Genomic DNA, 22,705 nt, shown 5'->3' on the forward strand with positions numbered 1-22,705 from the left:
GTCTTTTGAATCACTTATTCTCAGTTAACTGTTTAGGCTGAGTGCAAAGATAAGCTAATATATTAATTTATGTAACCACATACACTGATTCTGCACATTGACTGATTGCTTAGCTTTATCGTTTAAATTTAATGTACGTTAAACTGTTAAAATGGCCATTATTGGTTATTAAAACTGATATTCTGCAAAAGAGACAGGGTAAAGTTCATTCTTTTCAATGGAAATGAAAGGAGACAGTTATATTTAGGACCTGTTTTGTTATAAATATGCAGAGTGAAGATGATGCTCATATAAATATGCAGCTACACGAGGCTGTTTGGTGTCTGTTAATCATAATATCAAAATGAAACAAATTTGACTTAAACTATGTTTTCATTATTTAGATAGTGAAACAGCAAGCAAGATGAGGTGAAAGAGGTTAAAATGTAACACTGTTCCCTTTGAAGATTTACCCATGCATCAGCAGGCAGTTTTTGTTATGTTTATTATTGAATGTAGGCTGAGTGAACAGTGTATTGAATAAGCTAAATTGGCTGTAGTGTATGAGTCTGTGTGAATGAGTGTGTATGGGTGATTTCCAATATTGGGTTGTGGCTGGAAAGGCATCTGCTGCATAAAACATGCTGGAATAGTTGGCAGTTCATTCCACTGCGGCAACCCCTGATAAATAAGGGACTTATGCGAAGAAAAATAAATGAATGAATAGTGTATTTTTTTAGAACTCACCAAATTAATAAAAATATTGGACGTGCATAGATAGATAGCATTTAGATTGAATTTAGTGGGCCGCTCTGGCCCAAAATGTCAGGGCCGATATTTTGGCCCAGTCCAGCCCTGCATTTAGCCATTTTCATTTATGTCAGCTTTGCATTTAAATATTAACAATTAACAAACTAGTATGGCTCAGAACAGTGTTTTGTGTGTAATTTTGACATATTGTGGCAAGTATCTGTGCAATAAGCTTTGGGTCCTGCACTGGGTACTGCAGTAGTAACCTAAAAAAAAAAAAAAAGAACCAACAAATAAACCAAATAGGAATATCCGTTGAACCCTGAAAAGCATAAAGAATTAAACTGTTCAGACTAAATGGTTTTTGTTTGGTTTTGACAGACAGTAGATACATTTCCATCCCCCTATATTTATGCACATACAAAAATTGGTTGATGGAAACACTAAGATGAGCATAAGTTTTAAAAATGGGGGGGGGGGGGGGGCGAAGCACCCGGAGGAAACCTACACGAACACGGGAAGAGGAGGCAAACTCTACGCAGAAATGCCAACTGACCTAGAAGGGACTTGAACTAGCGACCTTCTTGCTGTAAGGCTTTCGTGCTACCCACTACACCACCGTGACATCCAATATAATTCATTCATTTATTAATTTTCTTTTCAGCTTAGTCCCTTTATTCATCAGGGGTCACCACAACAGAACGAACTGTCAACTTATCCAGCATATGTTTTCCACAGCGGATGCCCTTCCATCTGCAACCCCCATATAATATTATCTAAAATTATAAGTTAAAAAATTGTTACACTCAAGGGTACATGGCAAAGAGTGCAAAACAGTCTATAGTGCAAAAACTACAGCAATGGTCAATATTAGAAAATAAAAACTACACACAAGAGAAGAGAGACAAGCAAAGATGATAGGGAAGAAAACACAATATAAAGGGAGCAGAGCACACAAGGCACAGGTGAACATAGTTAGACAAAGAAGGACTAAATAAAGGGTGTGGCATGGGAAAACAAGGAAACAGGAGCACAAGGCCAACACAAATCATCACATCAACCGAATTGGTTCTATCACTGTCTCTCAACTCCCCTATAGCTGGTGTGTTGAGCTCACTGGTGCCGTTGTCCTGTGGCTGCCGTTGCATCATCCAAGTGGATGCTGCACACTGGTCGTAGTGTGAAGAGACCCCCCTCATGACTGTGAAGCACCTTGGGTGTATGGCCAAACATGATAAATGTGCTATATAAATACACATTACATCACAATGACAACCCCATGTGCTCAGTCACAAAACAAACATTAATTTAATTTCTTGTCAGCTTGGTCTTGTTATTAATCAGGGGTCGCCTCAGCTATCCAGCATATGTTCAACGCAATTTCCCCCACAAGTCCAAAGTCATGCGCTATAGATGAATTGGGTAAGCTAAATTGTCCGTAGTGTATGGGTGTGAATGAGCGTGTATGGATGTTTGCCAGTAATGGGTTGCAGCTGGAAGGGTATCTGCTGTGTTAAACATATGCTGGATAAGTTGCTAGTTCATTCTGCTGTGGTGACCCCTGATTAATAAAGGGACTGAGCCAAAAAGAAAATGAATAAATGTTCTACATAGCAGATGCTATTCCAGCCGCAACCCATCTCTGGGAAATACCCATATATTCCCATTCACACACATAGACTACATACAATTTAGCTTACCCAATTCACCTATACCACATGTCTTTGGATTTGTGGGGGAAATCGAAGCATCCGGAGAAAACCTACGCTAATACGGGGAGAACATGCAAACTCCACACAGAAATGTCAACTGACATAGCCAGGGCTTGATCCAGCGACCTTTTTGCTGTGAGGAGACAGCACTACCCTCTGCGCTGACACCTAACAAACAATAACAATATACAAAGGCACAAGTGTCACTGAAATCTTTAAATTTATTCTTAAACTTACTTTTTCCCCTTCAATTACAGTAAATGCATGTAATGAATTGTGTTGTCTTGATATGTAAATTATAAATGAGAAACTGGTAGTACATTCATCTAGAAGTTATCCACTATAGAAGGAAGTGCGAAGAACGCTTGATGTGTTAGACTTGGAATGGAATAAATCACAAAGTACATTTTTGCTTGCATCACTTCCCTGGGAAAACTCCCATTCAAAAAGGGCTTAGGGCTCTTTAGAAAGACAGCAGATTGCGCAGCTTTACTTTTGGGATTTTAAACAGAGAGTGAAAAATAAAACTCCCCAAATAAAAGAGGTTATTTCGAAGACTGAAATAATCTGCTGTGAATAATAAAATGCTGTGATGTAACAGGTTTGCAAAAAAAAACGTCGCACTTTGTACTTTTTAATTTGACTATTGTAAGCACAAGCTCTTTCCTTACAAGGCAAAGTGTTGTTTTCAGTCAGAGGAGGAATATACAGTAGGGAATAAAACATAAGGCTGAACAAAATATGAAAAACATCCTGACAAATATCAGCCTTTCTGAATCTACCAGGAGAAACACACTGTAAGCCCTAAAGTACCACATGTGGGGTGGAGTTGTTACTTACATAGTCTTCCTTCCAAGTTTTAGTTTAGAACACTGTTCATCGCCATTCAGAAAAGGTTTGTCGAGACATTTTTTTTTTGTGAAACACTACCTGCTTTTTCTATCACTGTCTATCAGAGAGATTCCTCAGAGCAATCCCCTGGCTGTAAAGAACTGGGTGCCGCATTTCAAAGATGACCCAGGTTTAGAAGAATCCACTTGAGAGTTTCCCCTGACACCTGAATGCCTAGAGAATGCTCAGATTGCATGGAGGAATTTTGCATCAAAAGTGTGTGAGAAATAAATCTAACACCAGAAGACATGGAAGCTGAAACTGGGGGGGGAAAAAGGAGCTAAATGATGAAAGCTTTGTGTTGTCTGTTTTCATGGAGTTAAGCCTTGGCTTTGTTTTGTTTGGTGAATCCCAAAGCGTGCATTAATTTTGGTTTGTTTACCCAAACACTAATTATGCCTGAGACCTATAATTCAGCCCAAGGAAATAAAATAATAAAATAAATTGAAATGGCGTCTTTGTGAAGTAAAAATTCCATAATGTTTAATCAATCCACTTTTATAATGAATCACTCAATCGATTTGAGACGATTCTTCAAATGACTTCACAGTTTCATGTTGGACGAACGGTTCAGGCTTACTGCATTATGAAGCGCTGAATTTTATCTAGAACTGTGAGAAACAGATACTGAGATCAAAACTTCAAAGGCTTTCTCTGGTGATTTGAAAGTATGTGCAACAGTAGATGCATAATGACTTGAATTCAAATATGTTTATTAGTAGTTCTTTAAAAAGTTCCTTACAAAAATTTGAATTGAACAAATGAATTGAACAACATTCTGAACTGCAATATTCATTGTAAACATTTTCTGATCATGTCTCTTAAATACATCTGACAATATCTCTGAATATATATATATATATATATATATATATATATATATATATATATATATATATATATATATATATATATATATATATACACACATTCATTTATATTCAAAAAACTGCTTGAATATTGAATCCATCCTTGAAAAGCTTCTGTCTCAACATCTCCACAGGCCTCTTACATAGCTGGAGGAAAACTTGTTTACTATCCATCTCCAACAGAAGAAAACTCAAGGAGAAAATTAAATTCAGTTCATGCAAAGCAGCATCAAAGCAGCTTAACAGAGATGTTCTAGTACAATGAAACTGTGTCAGTCTAGTTTTAGAGTTGAAGTTCAGTTCAGTTCACTGTGGTTTAAATTTCACTGTTGAAAGTACAAGCACTAAAAAGGAAATCCATCGATGCATAGCTGCACAAGTCCTAAACCAAGCAAGGCAGTGGCGACAGCAGCGAGGAACAAACTTCGGGAATTGACGAAGTCAAGGAAAAAACTTCAAGAGAAACCAGGCTCTGTTGGGTACAACCATTTCTCCTCTCGCCAAACTTCTTGTGCAGAGCTGCAGTCTAGGCTGGAAAACACCGGATGTCCATCGTGGAGAACTGCAGGTGTGAGTAGGTCAACGGGTCAACGGTGTTCAGGCTGGCCCACAGGATCAATGCATAATCTTCCTTCTTGGTGGTTTGCTGTCATTACCCTGCATACCGTGGCCATTGATGCATCACAAAGACTTGCTGTCTTAGTCACAGGTGGGCTAGTGTGAAAAGCGATAGGACTTATTTGACCTATCAGTTTGATGATTAAAGCCATCACTCAGGCTAGAGCACCCTGTATAGGTAAGCCTATGTCCTATAGTAGAGTCTATTTGTTGAATGGAGCTTTTCTCTCTGAGAAGAACCCCGGACATGGCAGATTAGTGTTGTGTTTTCTTCTGTCAGGATAGCTACTGTAGGTTGCAGGCTGTCACCCTCCACACCGAAGGTTTGTGTGCTGCCATCCCCGCTTTATGTAGGGCGGCGGATGGTCGTGCGCTGGGAAAGCACAACCTCAGCAGCCGGTTTCTCAGAGGCACGTGAGGCAAGATGGTTAATTTCATCCGCGCACCCCTCTCTTGCCCTCTTGGGATCTCTCTAGCTCCATGGGTTTTGGTGAGGTCTGTTGAGCAACACGATTCAGTATCTATAAGTTTTCTGACAATGAAGGCAGCTCTGCTAGTCACATTGGTATCAATCAAAAGGGTTAGGATTTGGTGGCATTTTCGATCAGCTAACTGTGCCAAAAATTCATACTGGCCTACTCACGTTCACCTGAGACCCTAGTTTCAGCTATGTGCCAACGTTCCCACTGCCCTTTTAATATCAGGGAGTAAATCTGCAAGCACTGTCTGTGGAGGAGTCAGACCCGGCCCTTTCATTGCTTCCCTTTATTTCATTGCATCCCTTTGTTGCCATCAAGGATCCCCTCTTGGGTAGCAGGTGGTCTCCACAGCATCCTATCTCTTCGGGGATTGGAATGCTTTCCGAATGTACTGTCATTTTTTTAAAATCCCTAGTCTATATTAGCTAGGTAAAAGCACATTTATGACCCCTGATCTAAATTGTCTAATTAATCCCATGTAATGGTAATTAAAGGGCCTAGGGGATGTTTGAAGGCTGCAGTCTTTGTGATGCGTGTGCACTCACGCTTTGCTTGCTTTTGCTCTCTCATTGTCTGTTACCAGACACACAAAGTAGTTGCCATGAAGGAGAATGTCCTGGTTACCTACCTAACCCGCATTTGGAGATGTGTGTCTCCACTGCCACAGATCCTGAGTCTCCAGCTGTTATCTGAGTGATCGGCTCTTCTGCAGGCAAAAGTTATAATGCTTGCTTCTCAGCCATCAGCTGACATATTAACGCAATCTCACAGCAATTTGTAACTTTTTGATTTAGTAGCTAATTCGTATGAATTCGTACGATCTAATTCGTACAATTTAGTACGATTTGCTCATCACCCAATGATGGTTAGGGGTGGGGTTAGGTGCCACGCCTCCTTTTTAAAATCGTACAAATTCATACGAATTAGCCCCTAAACAGACAGAACGTAAAATACTTATGTTTCCTCGTGAGATCAGGCTGGATATATCCTGGTATTGGCTAATCGCTCGGCCCACACGGAATCTGCGCGCACAGAATTCCGCAGATTTTTTGCCCATCACTGTTTATTCACTTGAGTAAATGTGTGTGAATGTATATTTATTCATTTTTTAAATTAATTACAGTAATATTATTGACTAATTTGAAATTGTTCATCTGATTTATGTACAATGTAGTTTGTTCAGTAATATTTATATCTATCTATTTATATATTTATATCTTTTAGTAGATATATGAGAGACTTGCTTTGTTTACTAAATTAAGTATATCTATTTGAATTTGCATTTTGAACATTAAATAAAAGTTTAAAAGATTTAATTTTTTTCATTCACATATTTAGGTTTAAGTTATGCTACTTCCATGCTAATTCCACTGAAATCTGAAGATTTTTACCAAAATTCTCCATACGAATAGCAAAAAACGTTCGCAGATTCCGTCTGGCCCCACTAATCGCTGACAGCTGTGGAGCTGAGCTCTGCCAATTCATTTGCCATTCATTGGCCCGTTTTCTTACTCTTCAGAGTGATTGGTCATCTGGTGTACTCCCATAGTCTGATACTAGACACACGTCTCCGGTCCCTATTCGGGGAACATAGATTACGTACACAACCAGGATGTTTTACAATAATAAATCCATTGTGAATTTTGAAAGTTAAACATAACTCTTAAGGGAACTTGAGTCAAAAAGAAGCCACCCAACAGATATCTGTTTCTGAAGAGAGCAATCTGAAAACCCATACAACATTCACCATCCATGGGAAATTGAGTTTAGTAAAAACAATAAATAAATAAAAACATGAAAAAGACTATGCTTTGCTCTGTAACCAGCAACGACTGTTTTGTGTCTCTCCAAATGACCAATACTGTGCATCATCAATGGAATGAAACAAGACAGATCTTTCCATTAGAATGGTGTTATTTGAATTACTTTAGAAATGACAGCAGATGGTCCATATTAGCCAGGAGCAGAAACAGAAGTCGAAGATGCACTACACTAGAGAATTGTCTGTTGAAAAATGAATTCATTTGAGCTTCACACCTCCCTCCTTCGAGATTCGCTCATTTTGGAAGTGACAGGCTGGAGCTGTGTAATTAGACATGGCTATACAAATGGAGAATATCAAACATGCCACATTCTCCTGATTTCTTCCATTTTCTAATACATTTGAACAGCACACAGTTATGTTCACAGACAATACCAGTACAGCATGTAACCTCTTGAACCATGGCTAGAAGCAATAGTGATATTTGTGCTTTGTAAATGAATTGTTTGCAAATGCAGTAGTGTAAAAATACAACAGAGCCAGCTGTAAAGTCCTGCCTGCTGTTAGTGCTGAGTAATTGGCTACAGCATTGAAAGGAGTGTTCAAAAATATTAGTGTGGAGTTTAATAAGAGAATCCATTCATTTTATGAAAAGAAACGGCTGTCATTTATGGTCCTTTATAAAGAATAAAGGTCTGCAATGTGTCACATGTTGCAATAAAATATCTTTCATTCTGAATTATGACACAAAATGGCTAATTCCAAACATTGTTTAAAAGAAAGATGCCATCTTAGTAGAAAGTTGATTTGAGAAGCGAAATGTACAAAGAAATAGAGCAAATTATGATGTTTATCTGAAATTATCTTCAATATTTTACAATTTCAACAGAAAGTTGAAACACATAGAAGAAAATAAGCAACTACAGATACAATGGATCAAAGAATAGTCGGAATGACAAAGATTCAGCCAATCATCACCCCCAGACTGATCAAAGATTATATAAAATGGCCTGTAAGTACAGTGAGAGTTAGAATACGCTTGATGGAAGCTGCACCATTGTTGAAAAAATAGCATATGATGAGTAGGTTAAAATTGATCAAGGAACTCATCGACTGTCCCAAAGACAAATGTCGACTGATGCCAGCAATATTGTTCCTTTCTGATCTAGTGTTCATAGGTTCAATCCTCAGGTTCCAAACTTAAGTACCAGTTCAGTGTAAAGACTTGGAAAGTGGTGCAAAAATCAGGTGGATTTTTTTTGTACTGTGGTGTTGGGACTGTTTATCATTTAACATGGATTAATTAGAATACGGCGACGCAGTGGCTCAGTAGGTAGTGCTGTCGTCTCTCAGCAAGAAGGTCACTGGTTTGAGCCTCGGCTGGGTCAGTTGGCGTTTCTGTGTGGAGTTTGCATGTTCTCCCTGCGTTCGCGTGGGTTTCCTCCGGGTGCTCTGGTTTCCTCCACAGTCCAAAGACGTGGTACAGGTGAATTGGGTAGGCTAAGTTGTCTGTTGTGTATGAGTGTGTGTGTGTTTCCCAGAGATGGTTTGCGGCTGGAAGGGCATCCGCTGTGTAAAAACGTGCTGGATAAGTTGGCGGTTCGTTCCGCTGTGGCGACCCCGTATTAATAAAAGGACTAAGCTGAAAAGAAAATGAATGAATGAATGATTTGTATACATCAAAATAATTGAAGAGTTGATGCCTAAGACGAAATGCCCCTGAAATAAATTTTAGCAAAACAGCAAAACCAAAAACATAAGGGAGCAACATCTTGGTTTTATTGACTCAATGACTAAGGTAGTGAAGTGGGCTGCTCAATCCCCTGACCTCAACCCAAGTAAGAACTTGTCGGGTGAAGTAAATAAGTCAGTTTTTAAAACTAAACCAAAAAATCACAGGAATCGTGAACTGCAGTTTCTTCATTATGCACTGAAATACTGTTTTGGGGTGTCAATTTTATTTATTTTTACAGCAATTACTGCAGATAATGCTCTGAAACTAAATACATTTAGTTTCTTTACTAATATGTCTAGTAAGTCCCTTTACTAATATGGGGTCGCCACAGCAGAATAAACCAACTTATCCAGTACATGTTTTTCGCAGCGGATGCCCTTCAAGCCGCAACCTATCACTGGGAAACATCCATACACACTCATTCACTCATACACATGCTGACTTTTCTTATTTATTAGTCAAGTGCCAATATCAAGTGCTAAACTTCCTATAGATTGACAAAAACTGCAGCTGCTGGACCACATTTTGTATTTTGAGACTTTTAAGGTGAGAATGTAACTCTTTAAATTGCAAACATATGGTTTATTTATGAGGATAATTCCAGCTTTTGAGCCAGAACAGATAAATGTGAATAAAAGCTTTGTGAAATTGTAAGCTGTGTTTGCTACTAGCAAATGTGTATTCTGAGGAGCTTAATTCTAATTTATCCCCTTGGAATAGTGGTGCAATTTACAGGAATGGCCATTTTACCAAATGACTTTCTTTTATGTCTGCTGTTTTCGAGGCACTTATCTTACTGATTCATATTTATGTTTCCCCAGATCCTCTCAGCCAGGACAATCTTTTCTGATTCCTGTCTGTGTTGTTGTGTTTGACAAGTCAAAATGACATCATCATGAAATCTGTAATACTATCAGGTATTTTTTCACCACATTTCAAACATATTTGAAATAAATCAGTAAATCAGACAGTTAGAAAATAGGCTGAAGTAAACATATTATGCGCAAATATTCATGAAAAATATTTAAATGCAATTCAGTCAGAATTATCTAGTCACAAAATGAATTACTAAAGCTTATTCATTCATCAATTTTCTTTTCGGCCTAGTCCCTTCATTAATCCATGGTCGCCACAGTGGAATAAACTTCCAATTTATCCAGCACATGTTTTTTACACAGCGGATACCCTTCCAGCTGCAACCCATCTCTGGGAAACATCCATTCGCACTCATACACTACGGAAAATTTAGCCTACCCAATTCACCTTTACCGCATGTCTTTGGACTCTGGGGGAAACCGGAGCACCCGGAGGAAACCCACGCAAACACAGGAAGAACATGCAAAGTCCACACAGAAACGCCAACTGACCCAGCCGAGGCACTACCTACTGCGCCACTGCGTCGCCCTACTAATGCTTACTGAAGGTTAAAAATGATAGAAGTTAATAGAGCAACAGTTTTTTTAATAGTAGTATGGATAGGGGCGAGGCAGTGGCGCAGTAGGTAGTGCTGTCTCCTCACAGCAAGAAGGTCGCTGTGTCGCTGGTCTGAACCTCAGCTCAGTTGGAGTTTCTGTGTGGAGTTTGCATGTTCTCCCTGCCTTCGCGTGGGTTTCCTCCGGGTGCTCCGGTTTCCCCCACAGTCCAAAGACATGTGGTACAGGTGAATTGGGTAGGCTAAATTGTCCGTAGTGTATGAGTGTGTGAAAGTGTGTGTGTGGATGTTTCCCAGAGATGGGTTGCGGCTTGAAGGGCATACGCTGCGTAAAAAATTGCTGGATAAGTTGGCGGTTCATTCCGCTGTGGCGACCCTGGATTAATAAAGGCACTAAGCCGACAAGAAAATGAATGAATGAGTAGTATGGATAGTTAAAAATAAACATTTAATAGGCATTAATTACATGCTTGATTACAGTGCTGGGTAAAGTTACTTTTAAATGTAAAATATTACAATCTTGATAATGTGTTAATTGCTTAAAAAAATTTAAGGATGTGTTGCTTTTTTGTTTAGTTTTTTAGATAGGTTTAGGATTATTATATATCACTTTTTAAAATAAATTTACTTAACACTGTCTAGCTAGCCAGTATGGCGCCAGTTCAGTCTCAAAAATAATACATTTACAATTCACATTTAGGGCATCACGGTGGCGGAATGGGTTGGACAATCGCCTTACAGCAAGAAGGTCACTGGTTCGAGTCCCAGCTGGGTCGGTTGACATTTCTGTGTTTGTTTGCATGTTCTCCCCGCATTCATGTGGGTTTTCTCCGGGTGCTTGTTTCTCCCACAGTCCAAAAACATGTGCTATAGGCATATGAATGGTAAGTTCAGCATTTGGGTCCCTGGGTATTCGGCAGAAACTATGCATATAGGGAAGTTTATTTATATAGCACATTCAAAGTGCTTTACATAAGCAAGAATAAAAAAGACAAGTATAAGAAAATAAAAAACGAATAATAAATACATAATCAAAAACAGATTCAAATGTATTAAAACAGGTTTATAAAAGAATGTAAAAGATAAGATACTGTAGTGTGATCTGTCTGACAAAGCACAGTGCTCATTCAGTAAAGTAAAAAGTAAATATGAGTAAAATGTAAAAATGATGCCTGAGCGAGGCGGAAACTAGCAAAAATCACAGTGCGCTGGATGTATGATAGGGTCTTTTCTGTTCTACACAGCTGTTTAACTGCACTGTTAATCTCATATGTTAAATTGATCGAATCGAACAATATCAATATAGTCTTAAGTTACTTCCAAAGCAAAAAATAATCTATTATTTTTTCAAAATGATAGATGCACTGGGAGTCGTTAATTACACTGGGGAATCAATTCTCAGTGGAGAACAGCAATCTCCAGATGAATTGTTAAAGATTATCTAAACACTGCAATGTTTGACATGGGGCCGTGAACCATATTTTGCTGCGGCTAAAAACAGAGGCATGATTACCTGCAGAAGCACTGAAGCTTAAGCCGACCAAATCCAAGCCAAGTTATTAAAAATTAAATGCTTTTTGCTTGTCTGGAGAAGTTCACGTCTCATAACACTCCTTGCAACAGATACCTTAGTAGCTGTCAATCCCTTGAGGGGAAAAATCCAATTTAATGGAAGTATTCACTCCATAAACTGCACAAAAAAAATAATAAATTCAATTTTAAAAAGGCTAGGCAGGGTCTAAGAAATTTAAATGGAAGCCTTTCTGGTCTTCTTTTGGTAGTCTAAAGTGAAATCAGGACTTCACAAGGAGGTTGAATTGTTCAATTCACTTTCAATTGATTTTATCAATGACGTATATACAGTACTGTGCATTTAAAGAGCCCCTATTGTGCATTAAAAAAGAACATATTTTCCAACAACAGGCTTCTATGCATGCAAGGTTAAAAAAAAAAAACACTTTCATTGTCTTATAATATGCATTTATTTTACCCAAATTTTTCAGTGATTCCCATATGATTCGTTCAGTGATTTATTTGTTCCCAAACCCCTCCTTAGCGCAATGCTAATCTGTGCTGATGGCCCGGTCTATTGCGATTGATCTACTGCATTCAGCGAGAGAAATAGCTTGACATGGCTTATCAACATTGTTGAAGTAGCCAGAGTACAGTGTATACATGTAAAGCCGCCTTTCCACTGCACAGGACATTTGGACGTGACTGTTGGAATATATATATATGGACTTTTTCTGAATAATAAAAAAAAACACAAAAACTCCTATTTCTCATCTTATTTCTCTGCATTTTGGCAAGTTGGAGATCTACCTAAGCTCAACCTCCCGTCTCGCTCTTTGATCGGAAGGGACCCCTGGGCTCAAGGATCCCTTGAGCTCAGGTCTCTCTCCCGGGACTGCATGCCAAACAAGCTTATATCAAATCATCAGCTAAGTGTGAACTCTTGAAACTGCATTATAGAGCGGACCAGATTACTGGCATGAAACTGAACCAATAGTATCTGGATGCAGCCTTTATGATGCAAGCTGAGACTGCATCACTCAGCGATGCAATGTCAGACACAATGCAAATGCAAATGGAGCTAGTGACGTCACTGTGATGGGTAGGGTTAGGGGTGGGCTTAGGTGAGCCCATTAAAAAGCATTGGATGCAGCCCATATTGCACTGCACCAGGTCTGCAGCCAGACCCCTCTCAACTTAACAAGTATGAAAGTCATGCAATTTACAAAAATGATCAATAAAAATGCATGACTGATACTCTGCTGGCTGATTTGCATGTTCTTTCTAATTGCGAGCTGTTTATGTTTCATTAAGTGTGCAGTATTAATCTGGTATGTGTTTTTCTGTCATTTCAAAATGTCACTTTATGACTCTTAATCAGTGTGTTAGTGGGACAGTACAGGCTATGTGTGCATGTTAAAGATTTTGGTGAATTACATTAGTTTTGGTTGGATGTATATTTGAAATGAAGGAGAAAATGTTGACTTTAGAGATGATGAGGCTGCATTTAAAACTGTAATGTTCACTCGTCTTCAGTCATGATCAGTCAATACACATCTGTGTTTGAAGGGAAAGGCACGTTCATGTGTTACTGGATCTGTCACTTCATATTTGGTATTGTGTAGTGTTGGCATTGATACAAATACGCTAAAGATCCAGACGAGCGAATCAATTAAATAACTTTGAATCTTTAAGAAAAATCTTAATTTTTATATTTAAGGTGCACTTTCACATTTAAACATCAGCTGGATGTTTCCATTCAGCTAGAGCTGTGTTACACAGTAACAGCTGTGTGATATTCAAAACCCTTGAACTCTTAGGGCCCTATCATACACCCGGCGCAATGTGGCGCAAGGTGCGGCGCAATAGTCTTTTGGTAGTTTCAGCTTGGCGCAAGAGTCGTTTTGAGGCGTTGCGCTACGCTGTTGAAATAGCAAATGCATTAGCGCTCATTTGTGCGCCCACAGACATTCTGGTCTAAAAAGGAAGGCGTTCTGAAGCGGACCGCAGGCGCGTTGCTATTTTGAGAAACTATAACAGATTTTTCATTAGACCAAAACTAACCCGGTCTAAACTCCGGCGCAGAGTTGCACCTTACTTACGCACTGCTTAATACGCACAAGAGAGCAATAGGCAAATATCTTTACATATGAAAAAATGTAAATATCAAGGGTATATATAGGATATAATGAGAATAGATATAGGATATAAATATAAAGGATTAAAATATTACAAAACATTATTTTCTAGCCTACATAAATATGAAAAATCACTGCTTTTATGTCTTCTTCATCTCGGGAGGCTTTTTCAGTTCATTCATAACAATTTGCTTTTGTATAATGTTATTATTATTAGCAGTATTATTTATTATATCCATATTTATATTTGTTTTATTAAAAACAAAGTTAGATTTGCCCACCTGTCAGGTTTTAGACCATATGGGGCACAGCATGTGATATAACTCTGGTTCCCCTTCGGGGGGAACTTCAGCACTGTAAGTGGATTTGATTGTAAAATCCACGCATTGGGAGATTCGGTTCAGAAGCTACTCGTCTGAAAGAGTATTGAACGGGCCAATTAAGAATGAATTGGCAGCGCAAGCCTGCGCAGGTGAGCGGCATAAGCAATCAACTGAGTATATAAGCTCACCTGGCGCCAGCAGACGCTATCCTTTTCGCTTCAGAGACTTTCTGATCGAGTCGATGAGGGTTCCTCCTGCTGTGACCAGCGATTCTGAGCGAACGAGAGCATTCTCCCGGTCCAGAGTGTGTACACGCAGTGGCAGACGGTCGAGCTGGGTTTCTCCCTTGCCTGGCGTTCTTTGGGTCCGGTCCTCCAGAGCGGTGCGTATAAAGTTGCAAACTTCACAGAAAGAGCAACACAGTCGTGCAGCACGTCCTTATCAGGACGGCGCTCCGACTGTGCGTTTCTGGATGCGGTGGTTTCCTGTCCTCGGATGATGGGCGCGGGCACTGCGTTACATGTCTGGGGGTCCAGCATGTTAATGCGCTGCTTGCGGGCAGTTCATGTCGTCATTGCGATGCCATGACTGTTGCGCAAGATTGCGGTTAGCCTTTGCAAAAGGGCGAACCACCCCAGTTGTCCCCTGCTCTGCAGCGGGCACTCGGGCAGATCTGAGGGTTTCAGCGAGAGATAATCCGTCGCCCACGGGCCCGCGGACCTCCCGCTCCTCTTAGCGCTCCATCCAAGCTTCGGGCGGGGGAAGCGATCCGTCTAACAGATGGTAGCCCTTACGCCCGATGACACCGGAGACCAGATGTCCACCGCGGCATCGGAGGGTGGGCTTTCATTGTCCGATGATGATCCAGACCCGCTCGCCCCCTTCGGGCTGGTGAGCGCTGTCACTACGGATCCTGAAACGGACATGTTAGCCGTGCTTTCCCGGGCTGTTTCGGCCGTGGGTTGGAGATGGTTTATCCCCCAGCTCCGCGGCCGGACCGACTAGAGGGGCGTTCCCTTCTTCCCGGAGGTGCACAGTAGGCTCACGCGGTCTTGTAAAGCACTTTTTTCTGCTCGTGCTGCGTGTTCCTCCACCCTAACCACTCTTGACGGTGAAACAGCCAGGGGGTATGTGGCGATTCCTCAGGTTGAGTGCGCGATGGCGGTAAATCCGCGCGGCGCCTCTTCTTGGCGGGGTCCGCCTCGTCTCCCATCCAAAGCCTGTAAGTTATCTACCTCCCTCGGAGCTAGAGCTTACATAGCTGCGGGCCAGGCTGCTTCCGCCTTGCATGCGATAGCCACCTACCAGCGCTACCAAGCGCAGGCGCTGGCCGAGCTGCACGAGGGTGGGTCCAACCCAGGCTTACGAGCTTCGCACCGCCGCCGACTTAGCTCTTCGGACTACTGAGTCCGCTGCGTGTGCGTTGGGGAGGACGATGTCCACATTAGTGGTCCAGGAGCGCCACCCCTGGCTGATATGCGCAAAGTCGACAAAGTCCGCTTTCTTGACTTCCCCATATCCCCAGCCAGGTTCGGCGACACTGTCTGTGAATTCACCCAGGAATTCAAGGCGGTGAGAGAGCAGTTGGTGGGTGATGTCTTATCGGCGGTCCGTAGCCCGCTCCGCCCGCCGTGCCATTCATACCTGCTCCTCGCCGAAGGCGCCCGCCTACGAGAGCTGCTCCGCCCCCGCACACGCCTCCGGCGAAGCGAGCGCGTCGGGCACCTCGGAAGCAGGCAGCCCCCCTGCCCAGAACGCCGCTAAGTCCGGCAACGGACCGCGAAGCGCCCCTGGGACAGGCCATCTGGAGAAGAGGGAACTTGAATGGGGCGGGGCCCCATTTCCAACGGCACTTTTTACTGCCATGAAAACATTATGAAAGGGCACTTTTCACTTCCCCAGATGTGACAGCCCGAAATCTGCTAGTCTGGGACGCTATGCTTTCTAGCTTGCAGATTCGGTGCGTTTCGCCAGTGGCTCACGAGCGCTGGGAGGACGGTCTCCTTTCTCCCACCCCTCGAGCCTCCCCTCCGGAGCTCGGGTATGGAGTGAGAGCAAATATCTCACCTCCAGCTTTTCCGTGGGACCCGCGAGCTTCCCGGATCAGCACACCCACTCCGCGCTGCCCCACTGCTGGTACGTCAGCGATTGTAGCGATGAGTCCATTAGCGAGAGCTCTGCCTGCCTGGTTAGCGCGGGCCAGCTCTTCGCGGTGGCTCATACGCACAATCAGACTCGGCTATGCGATTCAGTTCGCGAAACGGCCCCCCAAGTCACGGGTGTGTATTCACCAGGGTCAGCCCCCTGTCCGCCCCTGTCTTGCGAGAGGAGATTGCTGTCCTCCTGGCGAAGGATGCAATCGAGCCGCTCCCTCCAGCCGAGATGGAGAGCGGGTTTTACAGCCCACGCTTCATCGTGCCCAAAAAGAGCGGTGGGTCACGGCCAATCCTAGATCTGCGCGTTTTGAACCGCTGCCTGCACAAGCTGCCGTTCAGAATGCTCACGCAGAAGCGCATCCTCCGGTGTGTTCGTCCTCTGGGTTGGTCTGCAGCATTAGACCTGATGGACGCGTATTTCCATGTCTCCACTCTTCCTCGCCACCGACAGTTTCTGCGGTTTGCGTTTGAAGGTCGAGCTTGGCAATACAAAGCCCTCCCCTTCGGGCTCTCTCTGTCTCCGCGGGTCCTCACCAAGCCCGCGGAGGGTGCCTCAGCGCCCCTTCGGCTCGCGGGCATCTGCATACTCAATTTCTTTACAACTGGCTGATTTTTGTCCTCTCTCGGAGCAGTTGATTATGCACAGAGACAAAGTGCTCTGGCACTTCCACCTGTGGGGGTTTTCAGGTCAACCGAGAAAAGAGCAAACTCGCCCCCGTGCAGAGGATCTCTTCTCTCGGGCTGGAGCTGGACTCGGTCACCATGGCAGCGCGCCTCTCCGGAGAGCGCGCTCAGCTGATGCTGTACTGTCTGAGAGAGCTCGACAGTAAAATTGTGGTCCCACTGAAACTATTTCAGAGGCTCCTGGGGCATATGGCATCCGCAGCCGCTTCATGCCGCTCGGATTATTCTATATGAGACCACTTCAGCACTGGCTTCACGATCGAGTCCCCAGACGCGCATGGCACGCGCGCGCACACCGAGTCTCTGTTACTGCGCTGTGTCGCCGCGCCCTCAGCCCTTGGAGCGACCCCTCGTTCCTACAGGCCTGGGTGTCTCTAGAACAGGCGTCCAGTCTTGTTGTCGTTTCAGCAGACACTTCCAACACGGGCTGGGGGGCTGTGCGTTGCGGGCATGCGGCTGCGGACCTGTGGAAAGGTACCCAGTTGCATTGGCATATCGCCTGGAGCTGTTGGCAGTGTTCCTCGCTCTCCACCGTTTTTTTTCCGGTGCTGGAGCGGCAACACGTGCTGGTCAGGACGGACAGTACGGCGGCGGTGGAGTATATCAGCCGTATAGGGGGTATGCGCTCTCGCCGCATGTCTCAGCTCGCCCGCCGTCTGCTCCTCTGGAGTCATCCGCGGCTGAAATCGCTGCACGCCATTCATATTCAGGCAAGCTCAACCGTGCAGCCGATGCGCTCTCACGGCAGCCTTGCGTCCTGGAGAATGGAGACTCCACCCCGAGTCTGTTCAGCTGATATGGGCGCGATTCGGGGAAGCCCAGATCGATCTGTTGCTTCCCCCGAGATCGCTCATTGCCAGTTGTTCTTTCCCTGACCGAGTGCTCTCGGCACGGATGCACTGGCTTACAGCTGGCCTCGGGGCACGCGCAAATACACGTTTCCCCCAGTGAGCCAAGGTCAGGGAGGACGAGGAACAGGTTGCTGGTTGCGCCTCTCTGGCTCAACCGGACCTGGATGTCAGAGCTCTCCCTCGCGATAGCCCTCCCCTGGCAGTCCCTTCGAGAGAGCACCTACTCTCTCAGGGACAGGGCACCACCTGGCACCCTCGCCGATCTTTGAAGAGATTTTTAGACGCGAGGAAGACTTAGGTAACCTCCGATTGCAGTGGCTAATACCGTCACTCGGGCTAGAGCCCCCTCCCCGAGCGCGCCTATGCCCTGACGTGGAGTCTATTCACTGAATGGTGTGTCTCTCGCTGAGAAGACCCCCGTAATTTGCCAGATCAGCGTTGTGCTTTCTTTACGCCGAGAGAAGTTGGAGAGCAGGCTGTCGCCCTCCACACTCAAGGTTACGTGGCTGCCATCTCCGCTCTCATAACGCGGTGGCTGGCAGCACCGTGGGAACGCATAACCTCATCATCCGGTTCCTCAGGGGCGTTAAGCGAATTAATCCACCCCGCCCCCTCTCATGCCCTCTTAGGATCTCGCCCTCGCTACACAAGCCGCGTCAGATCCCTTCGATCCTCGACTCAGTATCTTTCTGTCCCTGAAGACAGCTCTGCTGGTCGCGTTGATATCGATTAGAGGGTCGGGGACCCGGAGGCATTTTTCGGTCAGTGACTTGTGCCTGTAATTGGGCTGGCTTCTCTCACGTCCTGAGACCCCGCCCGCGATATGTGCCCAAGGTTCCTACCACTCCGTTTTAATACGAGGTAGTGAGCCTGCAAGCGCTGCCCTCGGAGGAGGCAGACCCAGCCCTTCTTATTGTCCAGTTCGCGTTTTGCGTATTGTCCGGACCGCACTCAGAGTTTAGATCATCTGAGCAGCTCTTCGTCTGTTATAGCGGTCGGCAGCAGGGAAGTGCCGTACCGAAATAAGTTCCCACTAGATTGTGGATGCCTTTCTTTCACTATCAGAGCCGAGATGAGCCGCGTCCCCCGAGAGCGCGTGCGCACTCCACTCGGAGCTTCGCATCCTCTCAAGCGCGCACGCGGCGCCCCTCTAACAGACATCTGTAGAGCTGCGGGCTGGGTGACACCCAACACATTTGCAAGGTTTTACAATCTGCGAGTGGAGCCGGTTTCCTCAAGGGTATTAGGTAACCCTTGGTGATTGAGGAAACAATTCGGTAGGGTGTTGAAACACGCTTGCTGCGCCATTTTCCCTAACACGGAGATACGTGCGCCTTTTTATCTGTCAGTAAAGTTCCCCGTCAGGTGAGCCCTGCAGATTCCTCCGTGGCCCCCAGCACTGACTCAGCGGAGGAGTCACTTGCTGGCCCACTACGTTGTAGGTCTGCCCGCTGGTCAGCCCGCGTTTTGGGTAAAGGTGCCTGCTATGCGTGATCCCCACTAGGCGGGATCGGGATTGCACGCTTCCCAACGTACTGTCGTATTTTCCTAGAATTATCTAGATGCTCACGACTTCCCAAAAAATATATATAAATCCGTAAAACTTCTGTTGAAGTAGGATAAATTAGGGCCAGGGACACGTTGGAGGACCGCGCCCCCCATGATGTGGGTGCGTCACGCTTGCTTGACTATCTCCTCATCGGGGGTGTGGGTAAGGTGCAGTCATTATGGCGCTTTCAATGGGCTCCCAATGCGTGGATTTTACAATCAAATCCACTTATAGTGCTGAAGTTCCCCCCGAAGGGGAACGTTCGAGGTTACTAAAGTAACCCTTCGTTCCCCGAGGAGGGGAACGGAAGCACTATACTCCGTCGCCATAATGACTGTCCCTTAGCTGTTGAAAGTCTCTTCAGCTTAAAAAGGATAGCGTCTGCTGGCGCCAGGTGAGCTTATATACTCAGTTGATTGCTTATGCCGCTCACCTGCGCAGGCTTGCGCTGCCAATTCATTCTTAATTGGCCCGTTCAATACTCTTTCAGACGAGTAGCTTCTGAACCGAATCTCCCAATGCGTGGATTTTACAATCAAATCCACTTATAGTGCTTCCGTTCCCCTCCTCGGTGAACGAAGGGTTACTTTAGTAACCTCGAACGTTTTTGAGCACATTTTGTTTTTATTGTTAATTTATTAGTTTGCTGGAAATAAGAACTAAATTTAGAAATAGTTTTGAAACGAATATTTGCGCTTAACAAACAAAAGTATTTATTTATAGATTAATTGATGTCTGTGCGTAAAGGTTTCCCTATATAAGAGCGAATGTGAAAGTAGTTCCATTATCTCTCATTCTCACGCAGTAGATTCTCTGTTGAACAGTTTTCTGTTCAAAACTGTTAACTGTTTGCTTGTAAAATGCTCATTTTTTCCACTTAGACTTACTTTGCGTCCTGTAAATAGCGAATGCGCTCTTGGCGCGACGCAGCTGACTCTTAAAGGGAATGGGAGATGAGACTTTAATTGGTTTATTCTCAAAACACACCTATAACTCATTAAGAAAATAAACTCAACCCTTTTAGACCATGCACCATGGCGCAAGGCAGATTTCCCGTCCTTAAATTAGCAAAAATGCGTTCTGACACACCCTGAAAGCATTTGCGCCCTGCGTTTTGCGCTCTGCGCATGGACTGTCAAAATAGAGCCCTTAATTTTGTTTATGCCTTTGCAGCATAACTGAGATCAATAAACAGCAAAATGATACAATTACTGAAACTAAAGATACTTTTATTCAAAACAGGTTTAAATGACAATTGTAACTATTGATTATAAACTTTGCTAAATAATGGATCGTCTTAATAACCTGCTCTTAAATAAGCTGTCATTTCTATTGTGAAACAAAACATGCACACTGGAATGCATTGCACTTTTTTCCATTGTCCTACAAATGGAATTGAAATGTTTGATTTTGCCCCAGCAAAATCCCTCAGTGTTTACACAAATGTGAGTGAAAGCTGAAACATGACCGCTGCTAAAACGGCATTTTCATCTTGACATTCAGCTGCATTTTTAACGTGAAACCATTTCACCCGAACATGCGACGCCATTGATGTTTCGGCGGCTCGGACAGGGACTGCACAGATCTTATTAAAAGTGACTAGGTGTGAAATGACTAAAATCCTCCAGGCAGATCCACCTGGAATTATAAAAGACTGAGGCTGATCACTGAACAACACAAAAGCACCACCAGCTCAAAAGTGGTGTCTAACATCCAAAGCTGATCTGACACCTGGAGAAAACAATGGACAAATGCTATTAGTCACCCAAAGCTAGAGCCAAAACAAGGAGCGTTTACCACAGGCACTATAGATCAACAAAATAGCTCATGGGAATACACTCTATTTGGATCCCACAAAGACAACTGAGACCAGACCTAAATCTTGAGTCCACAGGCATTTGTCTAAGCCATATAACAATTCATTATGTCTGGCACCGCAGTCAATAACAGTGATTTTTCTCCCCCCGTCTCCACACCCCCGTCTCATTCTTAGTCTGGTGAACTGGAGGAAGTCCCATTGACACAATTCATGGCGAACTATTCATAATGACTATTTAATCTCACCTGACCCTCTGCACACATTTTTCATTTCCTGGTTGGACAGGACAATCTCAAACCATCCAAGAGCATTTTGCACATGATGATAAATCCCAAAGTTATAGACAATAACAATTTCCTCATTTCAAAGAGAGATGGCGTAGTCTAAGAGCAAGGCATGCTGGGCATCTGTAGAAAGTACTAAGAAATTAATGGATTGGTTTCAAAAGATGAATCAACAATTCAATTCACAATTTTGCTGTTTTTAAAGTGTCGGTCCAGAGTTAAATGCAAATTTTCTGTTTTCTTTAAATGTATAAAATAAAGTTCTAGGACAGTAATAGGAAACCCTTGGCATGTGAGTCACATGTGGCTATTTGACCAAAAATATGCAGTTATCCAGCTGTCTCCAATAAATAATATTTTACAGTTTAATATAATTATAATCGTCACAAGAAATCAGTTTCCTTTTGAAAATACAATTATGATTCCCTTTTATTGTAAATAATTTTCACAGCAAAATGAATAAAAAGTTTGCGTGGGCGTGATTACCATAGAAACATGCGTTGTTTGCCCTTTATTTTCTAAATAATAGTGAAATAGAATTTTTGTTCTTTAAAACTTCTTTTTTAAAACATTTCTGATATTTTATTTTGAATTATTTGAGGTAAAATGTTTTATTTTTTCGAATAGTAAAATATTTGTTCATTTTAAATTTGGCTGCTTTTCAGAGAAAAAAAAAGAAATATATTGTCCTTTCTTTATTTATGAACTTGCTTAACATGTGTTGCTTCATATTTGTTTATTTTAGTTTGGTTAAGCTTGTATTATTTATAGTGCCGTCAATCGATGAAAAAATTTACCAATTAATCACAATGTTTTTTACAATTACTCGCAATTGATCACATTTAAAAGAGTAAAACTTGTCATTTTGGCTATTTAAATGCAAAATTAATGTAAACACAAGACAGAAAACTATTTAAATTTAAAATATAATTGTTTTCAGAATTTTTGTTTAACTTTTAACACAGATTTTTTCATGTAAACAACACACCCACAGTAAACCATCAAGATTCTGGCTTGATAGCCATTTTTATTACAGAAATAAAAACACAGGCATGTTAATGCCAGTTCAATTTCAAAACAATCAATGCCAATAAAGAAAAAAATTTATTTCTGTGTCGGATTCTAACTAGACTGCAAAAAAAAAAGAAAAAAAAAAAAAGAA

This window comes from Danio rerio, chromosome 17, assembly GCF_049306965.1.
Source record: "Danio rerio strain Tuebingen ecotype United States chromosome 17, GRCz12tu, whole genome shotgun sequence".
NCBI classification, from domain to species: domain Eukaryota; kingdom Metazoa; phylum Chordata; class Actinopteri; order Cypriniformes; family Danionidae; genus Danio; species Danio rerio.